This window comes from Dunckerocampus dactyliophorus, chromosome 3 (genome assembly GCF_027744805.1).
Source record: "Dunckerocampus dactyliophorus isolate RoL2022-P2 chromosome 3, RoL_Ddac_1.1, whole genome shotgun sequence".
NCBI classification, from domain to species: Eukaryota; Metazoa; Chordata; class Actinopteri; order Syngnathiformes; family Syngnathidae; genus Dunckerocampus; species Dunckerocampus dactyliophorus.
Window position 1 is genome coordinate 9528170 of NC_072821.1, and position 10502 is coordinate 9538671.

The following is a 10502-nucleotide window of genomic DNA, read 5'->3' on the forward strand; positions in this document are numbered from 1 at the left end:
ATTATCTCACAAAAGGCGCAATTGTCCTTAATAAAAAGCCCTAATAAAAGCGCGGGCTACTGTTGCAGCCGTAACGCAACTCTGAACCCCTGACGTCGCTTCCTGCCCGCCTGCCACTCAGCTCTTCTCGGGAACACATTTATAGCAACACACACAAGCACAAGCACAAATGGCTTATTTACTCTTATTATGTCTACTATATTGGGTAACACAAGTGTAAAGGTGACTGTAGGGGTGTTACTTCATGTCTAAAGAGCTCTAATGATGTTAAAAATTATATTTAGAAAGTGGTAAAGATTTTTGTGTAATTTTGTCAAAAAATGAAATGTTTTGTCACAACAATGCCAACATCAGTATGAGTTTCATGGGGGAAATTTTATATTCATATTACGTCTTTTTGCATCAACGCCTGCCTTTTGGGGGAAAAAAATGACTTTATTGCCATATAAGTATGCCTTTATTCTTGTAAGGTTCTGATTAAGATTTAGATTGTTCAACTTTACACTGTCATTCTTGCAAGATCACTGCTTTGAAATTTTTTTTTCATAATATTATGCCTTTATTTTCATTCATTCTCATTTAATTCTACTAAGTTTTTCAGCCCAGCCCTATTACTCCTTTGTACAAGCAACTGTTGTGAAATTACATGTCAAATTCAAATCATCACAATAGGAATGGACGATTGCATTTTTGGGGTTTTCCAAGACAAAAAAAGCACAGCAACAATAGTTATCAAAGAGGCATAAATAGTGTGCATTGAATAGAAAATGTCCTGTGTTTAACACGATTCCTCTCTTTTTACAGTCATGTCTCTGGTAGAGGTACAGCCACAGAGAGAGATACAGAGAGAGACATAACAAGCAGATGTTTGATGCGCTGCTATAAGATTACATCACTTGGCTTTTTACGCACTGTCTAGTTCTCTTATGTGTTCGCTGTCATAGATCTACAACTGTGCAGTACTGTACCTCCTCTCTGGCCCCTCTCCTCTACACAGGCTGATGTTTCATCTTAAAAATGCATAGCCAATCTTGTTATGAACCACAAGCACAAAAAAGAAAATCAATCCACTGGTAGGCTTTTCAACTGTGAACAAGTTAAAATGACATCAAATGCCACTTGAAGTTAATACAGTATGTCATATTTTTTCTACAACTCTTTACAGTTATTTGCACATGATGCCATGTCAGGGCCTCTTTTTCTTCTCTTCTCCTCCTGTGTAGTTAACCACATATTCAGGAGTCTCTATAAATTTATTATTAAAGTATTATCACGTATCGACAATATGAATTAATCCAAACATTGTCCTTGCTTACTGGCTGATAAGAAAACACATGTTTTAAGAAAAATATAATGTACGAACATGTAATTAACATAATAATAATAGTAATAGCTGACATAGGCTTACCTGCAGCCCTAATGAGGACGAGCCGCATAGAAAATGGATGGTACCCCAGCAGCGACAGTAGATGGCACTGTGATGAAAAAAATGTCTTATTTTACTTTGATGTCAAATTATTATTTTAATTGTTAGAATAACTGATTTCCAATTATTTGTGTAATAATAATGCATTGCAATGCACATGATAGTGTTTAATTATATCGTCGTTATAGTAGCTGTGCTGTTAACTATATTCTGCAGCTTCATCATCACTAATGCAATATGTTTAACAGGACCATCACACTACTAAAATGCCACATTGTCATTGTTGGTACTTCATTGTAAACATCCACAGCTTTTACACTGAGGAACATTGAGCGTCGTTAATGAGACGATTTGGTTGTTTCGTGAAATGTGACCAACACGTGTATATTGTGCCATTGAAAGAGCAGCTGTTCCACAGTCACATGTAGCCATGGAACACACAATCCACTGTTGTCTTGTTTTTAACTTTGCAACTCCATCAGCAACACCACAAATAGAAACATGGTTTGGAAATTGATTGTTTTGCATGTTTGTTAAAGATCTTGTGATTGGGGGGAAATGTCACTCCACTCCACTTCTCCGCTGTCTTCTACATCGTCTTCTGATCCAAAAACTGCATCCGCAGTGATGCTAAAACCTGCTCTGAGATCCATGTGTAGTGTTGGGAGTAATAGGGTTAAAAATAATGTGACTAATGGTAATCTAAATAATTACCGGTAATCCATTTCAAATGTTACAGTGCCGTCTACTCACAAACTGCTGCTACTAGCAATTTACATCATAGCAGTGCATATTATCAGTGATAACTGATGAAATCTCAACATATGAGTGGACAAGATACCTAAAAAAAGACAGAAAAAGTGAAGTAAAGTAGCGGTCAGCGACATGCATAAATAAGGCTGCTATAAAAACAGAAGAAAGTCATATCACAAGAAAAAGAGTTGTATTATTTCAAGAATAAAATATTAGATAAAAGTCTAAAAAGTTTATGAGAAAGAAGTTGCAATGCCAGGAGAAAAAAGTGGCAATTTTACCGTACTTTGCGGTATATAAACCGCTACTTTTTTCATCATGCTTTGAGCACTGCGGCTTATACAGTGACGAGGCTAATTTATGGCTAAAAGTACAGTTCCCATGATGCTTAGGGTGCAGCTTCAGAAAGTAGCGAAGTGGATGCAAATATCACGTTTTGAAATGCAGCCATTGTGTTTTCATCTGACAAAACTTAAGTAAGTTGGATCACGTGTACTAAACCTTCTATTTGGACTGCTCAGACTGCACTATTGTACCAGTTTGATTTAGCACAGGTTGATTAGTCATGGCTAGAAAGTGGGGCGCATGGATGACACCATATAAAGGCGATTGATGTTGTGATACGCTGTGTTCACATGTTCAAATTCCTGCACAAACCAAACTACACCAGTTTGGCGCCACCACTGTCTCTATCTAAAGACCTGCCCGATATAAATAAGCTAATATCATTAAATATAATAAAATACAATTGTGAAAAGAAGCTCTGCCATAAAATTGCTGTCAAAATATTGCAGTCTACTTCGTTCACACAAATGTGTTTCATTTGAGGTCAGCTGTGTGGCGTCTTTTTTTTTTTCTTTTTTTTTTACCACAGCTGCGTCCATTTGCTGAGCTTTTATCTTTCTCTCTTAGCACACATGAAGAGAAGCGGATTCAATCAGATATAGACCCGAGGAGGAAAGACACACAAAGTCTATTCTCCTCTTGTCACTGCTTGTCCCAAATGTGTTTTCATGCTGTTTGGCAAAGCATCACATATCCTGTTTACTATAGCTTTCTTCTTTTCTGGCTGCTCATTTGTATTAAATGATTGTATTAAGTCTTATTAAAGGGATAGTTCAGATTTTTTGTCATGAAGATGTATGACATCTCCATGAGAAGTGTAGTGCATCAACTGTGACTTACCCTCCACTTTGTCCCGTGAGCTGAGTTCTGGTCGGATTTCGGTGATGAGGAACATAGTTCCAGTTCGTTGGTGGGGCCAGAGTTTGGCTTCTCAAAACAATATGCGTTCAAAAGAGTAATACATCTGCATCACAAAAATGCCTCTAGAAAATATCAGACCTCACAATTGTTTGGCGTTACTTTCTCTCCTGTCATATCACTGCGCGCTGTTGCCTGTCCATTGTTGTGTATGTGTTCCACAGTGTTTACATGCGCAGATGAAAACGCCATCCGCTGTGGAACATTGATATAGGCATGTCATACAAATTAATGTAAAAAACATCTGAATAATCAAAATAGACTGAGATATTGTCGTCAATGTGGAGCACAGCTACTAAGCTAACAGCATGACACGACAACAATAAATCACAATGAACCGGAAAACAAATGAAAGAAAGACTAAATACACAAAAACGAGACTGGCTGAACAGGACAAAAGGGTAGGCAAATCGTAAAGGCAAATCATGCTGCATGGCCTCACCAAATTCCTCCCACACCTGAATTTTTGGTTTGACCCCCACCTAGTCTGCCGATACTTGTCAGCTGCTTCAGAAGTCCCACAAGTCATTCCTGCTCGCGAGAACTCTTTCTTCAGCTTGACGGCCCCCCTAACCTCTGGTGTCCACCAACGAGTTTGAGAATTGCCACCATGACTGGCACCGACCACCTTGCAACCACAGCTCCGTCTCATCTAAGGAGGCACAGAATACTGCCCATTCTGATTCAATATCCTCGGCCTCCCCCGGGGATGCAGGCAAAGCTCTGCCAAACGTTCCCAGCATACCTTCACTATATGCTTGGGTCTGCCCCGTCTGTCAGCCATCCTCACCCACCAACTAATCCAACACATCAGGTGGTGATCATTTGATAGCTCAGGCCATCTCTTCATCCGTCTGTCCAAAACATGATACGACTACAATGTCGATCATTGACCTGTGGCCAATGGATGGCACTTGCGGACGTCCTTATGTCCGAAAAGTGTTTATCATGGTTAGCACAGAAGTCCAGTAAGATCACATCACATGGGTTTAGATCAGGGAGCACGTTGAGGCAAGCACCCCCCTGATGGACCACAAAAAGGCTGGGTACTCTGAGCTTCTGTTGTGCATATGCACAAACGACAGTCAAGACCCTTTCCTCGACCCGAAAGCATAGGAAACCCTCTTGTTCACTGGGGATGACATCAACACATCAGCACTGATCTGGGGGGGCTATTCATAAGCCCACGCCAGCTTGCCACCACTCCGCTACAGTAATTCCAGAGTACTTGTAGAACAAGTTCCAAGTTCCAGAGCCTGAACTGTGAGTTGAGGTGAGTCTGACTAGGTCTAGTCGGAACTTCTCAACCTCTCGAGTAAGCTGAGGTGCCTTCCTCACCAAAGGGTGACAAGAACCAATTTTGCCGATGAAGACCAATCTGCACAGGCGCCCGCCCTAAACTGCCGCCCAACACACATGACTCATCACCTCCAAATCTGAGGCCACGGTTCTCAGCCAGAAAAGGGTGGATTACATACTTCGGGTTGGGAGTGAGGTCTTCGAGTTGAGCCAGAAGGCAAGCTCCCAATTTACCAGTCCGTATTCCTACCCTCATCTAGTCACGAACTTAGGGTAATGAATGAAAAAGCAAGATAGCGGACACAAGCAGCTGAAATGAGTTTCCTCCATAGGGTGACTGGAATGACCCTAAGAGCTAGGGTGAGAAGCTCGTTATCTAGGAGGAGCTCAGAGTAAAGCCACTGATCCTTCACGGCATCTAGATCAGATGCCTCCTGAACGCCTCTTTAGTGAGGCGTTCCAAGCATGCCCAGCTGGGAGTAGGCTCCGGAAAAGACCTACGACACCCTGGAGAGATCATGTCCACAGCTGGCCTGGGAACGCCTCAGTGGTCCCTCAGTGGAACTGGAAGAGGTGGCCAAAGGTTGGAAAGACTGACCTGGAAAAGCGGAAGAAAATAGATGAATGATAAGTAAGGTTTTGTGCTTTAGAGGAATAGTTCTCAAAAAAAGACTGAATTGTATGACTTCAGGGGGAGTTTGAATTTGACTTGTCAAGCTAAACTTAAACAACGAGACTTCGTCAATGACCACAAGAGATTTTGTGAGACTTCAGCTCATTGAGCATCTAAAGGCTTAACCTTGAGCTTTTTTTTGACAGACTCGTATTAATTCCAGAAATACCACTGAAGCGACACTAGGTGCCAGTATTGCTCTGCAAAGACTGTTCGTATTCCCATTCCATACTTTCAATGGGTGAGTTTTATCACACAGTGTTAGCTTACTTGTGAGTTTCTCCAGAGGCATTGTTGGTTCAGTGGTAAAATTCTCGTCTGCCATTCAGGAGACCCACGTCCAATTTCCGGCCAATGCAATCTGTCTGTTTGCTTGTGAATTTCTCTTGGACATGAATAAAGTACCTATCTTTCTATCATGTATGACAGAAAATTCTGAACTGTTTGACTTCAGGGGGGCGTTGAACTGGTATGTGTAGGTAAATTGTTATTGCACGCTTGTTTTCTGCATGTGGTCAATGAAGTGGATCTTGACCCTGACACCATCTGCAGTGTTACAGTATGTGCTGCACTAATGTGCTTATGTAAACACAGTGGTCAGCTGTCTTTAGTCATCCACAGAGTGGGGGGAGATGTGTTGGAAGAGACGTCACAATGTTTCCCCAAATGGGTAAATGTCACGTGACATGCTCCTTGAAATTTGAACACACATGCAAAACACGTATGAGATGACACAAAAAAACAAAACACACTGAATGTACAATGACAATGAACAAGATATTGATGTGATGGTTTCTAGAAAGAGAGGAGTTTGACGGGAAGGTATTAGGGAGGCAACAGTGATAAGGGAAAATATTTGGGAAGAAGCACTTTCACTTCATCAATATATACAATATACTTGTATACACTAACATTTAATGTTGTCATTCCACACACACAGGCTACAAACACACAGTTTTCTGTGTGTGTGCTCACAAATGTGACATGAGTGACATCTTGCATCAATAAGTTGCAAAACAAAAATATCTGTACGACATTCCATGCATCTGTTTCTTGTTTCTTATTGAGGAATGGAATTGTTTTTGACTATTTGGGTAAAACACATTTCCCCCAGTTTGGAGTCAAAAATAACAAACAAGTGTTTGATAACTAACTACATTAACTACATTACCCATATTATACTATTTTTCATTGATTTTAAATAAGTCTCAGCGGTTCTACAATAGGGTACAGTACTTAATGCGTGTTGTCCAAAATTCATCATTGATGCTGGAATTTAGACAGTTTAAAAGTGCTTTTTGTATACGTTGGTTTTTGTGTCTGTAGGTTTAATGCTAATGAGCTGTCTTTGTCCACAACTCCAGGCTTTATTGTCAAATGAGTAGCGAAGCCTGCGTTTTTTTTGTTGTTTTTTTTACAAAGCTGTACTGTGTGAAGTAGTGGGGGCATACACGGCGCTTATCTTGTTAGGGGCGAGTCAGAGGTGGTATCATGTCCATAAGGAAGGAAGTTTTTCCTTTATGATGTAATGAAAACCCTGGACTTCAAAAGCAACCTCGTCACTCAAAAGTGAAGCAAATAAGTGATGGAGATTATGTTTTTTTCTCACATTTGGTGTTCATAAACAGGCTCCAGATGACACTTTACTCAATGGCCTCCTATGGCCACATTTTGTTATGACATTATCAGTTCAGCGGAACCTCCCAAAGTGGTAAAATTTGGAGTTCAATCAAATCCTACATCTGCATCTCTGCATCTACATCTACTCAGGGTGAGTAGTTTTACTTTATTTTAGTTTTATTACACAGTGGCTATTATGATTCTAGGGGTTGGACACTTCCATTGCCATGGTGATTCAAACTTATGTTTATCCAGATCCTTACCAACATTTACTGTTCTTTTGTTGAAGTTTTTGAAGTTAGTTTTGTATTACAGTTATCCCTTGTCTATCTTGGTTAATTGGTTCCTGACCTGACCGTGATACGTGAATTTCCACGATTTATAAATTCCTGATTTATAAATGTCAGATTTTCGTAGCTAGAGCATAGAAAACCTGTTAACGATACTCTAAATACAGTTTTTAACATTATTAGAGCCCTGTAGACATGAAATAACAACCCTATAGTCACCTTTACACTTGTATTAGCCAATATAGTAGACATAATAATACTAAATAAGCCATTTAAGACAAAAATAAGACTCAGGCTCGTGTGTGTTGCTATAAATGTGTTCCCTAGAAATGAGTGGCGGGCGGACAGGAATTGGCAATGGGGGTTCAGAGTTTAGTTTTAACTCGGTGTGGGTTACGACTGCAACAGTAGCCCGTGTTTTTGTTAGGAATGTTTGTGAGGGATTATTGTGACTGTTGTGAGATAATTCAAACCTGCAATAAATCTTTCGGCGGTCAATTCTAGTGCTAGTGTGTGTCACTGAACATTACAGTAACATTACCGACACCTAGTGGCCAGTGTAGAATACTACATATCATCACAGCTTCTTTGAATGCGTCTTCTGAATGCCTTATGTTTGTATTTTACTTAATTTAGCCATTTTATGCTTGAAACAGCTTAATTTAGGCAAAAAATAAGTAAAATTTGCTTCAATATGCATAGATTTTTGGGCTGTATTCAACTGCAAAACAGCATGATGTATTTATTCTCTGTTTCGTATGCTGTTGATTACGGAAAATAACTTTTTGTTTTGTCATAACGTTTCTATGGATGCGTAGCTGTCAAGCTAAGAAGACTCAGGGTGGAAACTTCCACCTGAAAATCTTATCTACAAAGCAGAGAGGCCAGCTCGGTTTCCCAGACAGAATTCATTTGGAGCATGTTGCCACACTGCATCCATGCAAGACAAGCGACTCAGCAAGTGTCACATGACATTCTTCAAAATAAAGCTCTTGCATAACTTGATGAGGGCCCTTGCTGGCAGCAGTCAGTGTGTTTACTCGAGCTGTTCGGGGGTTGGCTGACATTCTGTGGTTGTGTGCGTATTTGTGTTTGCCCCCCAAAAACATGGCTCACATTTTAGCAATCTCTCCTGATACGCATCGGCTGAGCATGACATGGTTGTTGTTGCGCTTGGTTATCACAAAGCCAAACCTAAATGTTACCTAACACACTGTGTTGTTTTAATGTAGTAGTTCTGTGTCTGAGGTCTTAAAAAACAGGAAACAGTAGGACACATATAGGAAGCAGGCATATGCAAAATATTAAAGAAAAGGATTTCCACACAACTTTCTGGAGGGGTGAAGCATGGCCTAAGGAAGAAGTCATTCGATTTTGGTGGGAGTCTGGGTACAGGTACAGCTGCGGGAGTTTATTTTCACCATGCGAGTCACTGTACACTACCCAGATTCATATAATGGAACCACCCTTCTACTCGTCATCCTCCATTGTAGTTAATAAATACATGTTCATTGTAATTAGCATTGCAGTATTTTAAAATAAATGAATTAGCTTTAAATATTGTCAGGTGTCAATTATGCATGAATGTACATTACAGTATATATTGTCATATATTTGTTTTGGGGTTTTTTTTCAAGCCAGATACAATTACATAGTTGGGATACATTTGTTATACTGTATGTATTAGTTTTTGTATTTTGTAATTATTACATATAAGACAATGCTGTTAATTAATATATACTACGAGTTGACTGAAGGGTGAAATTGCATAAATGAATTGTAAGCTTGTTCTTATTATTGTATGTTTTTATTATTAAAAAATATCAATATCACTATCAACACTTTGTACACATTTAGCTAATTTATACCTTTTTTTAACTTAAGACATGTATTTACGTGTTATTGTCGGTATGTTGTAAGACACAGATACTAAATCTCGTACATATAATTAATATACATTATACAGTGTTCCCTCGTTTATCGTGGGGGATATGTTCCCAAAACAGCCCGCAATAAGTGAAATCCACAGCCAACTATATTTTTGTACAATTATTATATTTTTTTACCGCTGTAAAAACTTTCACCATACACTTTATACACTTTTCTCAGACAGGCATTAACATTTTATCACGTTTCTCTCTTGTTTAAACACTCAAAGTTAAAATTTCGTTTAAAATTTTAATGATCAACTTATGCGAATGGACACAACAAATGAAGTGACTTACGCATATTTCACTCCTCTGATCGTGGCTTGTCCTGGCGCCGTTAGGCTGTAGCGTTTTTGTGTCCTTGTTAAAACATATTCCTCCTCGTTGTCTTCCATTAACCAAAGATTCATTTACAGTATCCCAGGGCCCTACAGCCGCGTAACTTGTGCCTTCATTCAGCATGTACAGGTATGATTGCTAGCAGCTAGCAATCATACAACAGGAAACAGGCAGTCCTGCTGAAGGACATTGATTGACAATGGCCGACAGCCACAGTACACAATGGGCGGGTTCTCCCTTAGCCAATCAGGACTGTTGTGGCTCTGTATTTACTGAGACAAACTAGACACGTCTGGACATGTCTTCAACTCTCACAGGAGTATGCAACACCCTCCACTGGTAGCAGTAGTAAATACAATAACAAACACATGCAACAGAGCACCGATAGATCTTACTCTAATACACCACAAGGAAGCAGAACACGATGCGCGTTAATATGCTGTTAAAAAAATCTGCAAAAGAGCGAATCCATGAAAGGTGAACTGCGATGTAGCGAGGGAACACTGTATACATATCCATTAGGATGGAGCAAATTATTAAATGGACTCACAATTATTTCTGGAAAAGGAGTGGCATTAAATTAAAGCGAATCATCATCTGTTGTCTGGTGTTAATCATTTTCTATACTCCTTGTCCTCTTTAGGGTCCCGGGTAAATTGGAGCCTATCCCAGCTGACTGCAGGTGAGAGACGGGGTACATATGGACAATTCAGAGCAGTAGTATCCAAAGTGCGGGCCGGGGGCCATTTGCAGCCCACGACTCGTTTATTATTGGCCCGCGGTACATTGTAGAAATACAATTAAACACAAAAAAAAACCCATCAAAAATTTGCAAAATGGCCCCCCGCTTCCTGTAATTATTTTGTATGCGGTTTTCTGTGGAAAAAGTTTGGACGCCCCTGATTAAGGCC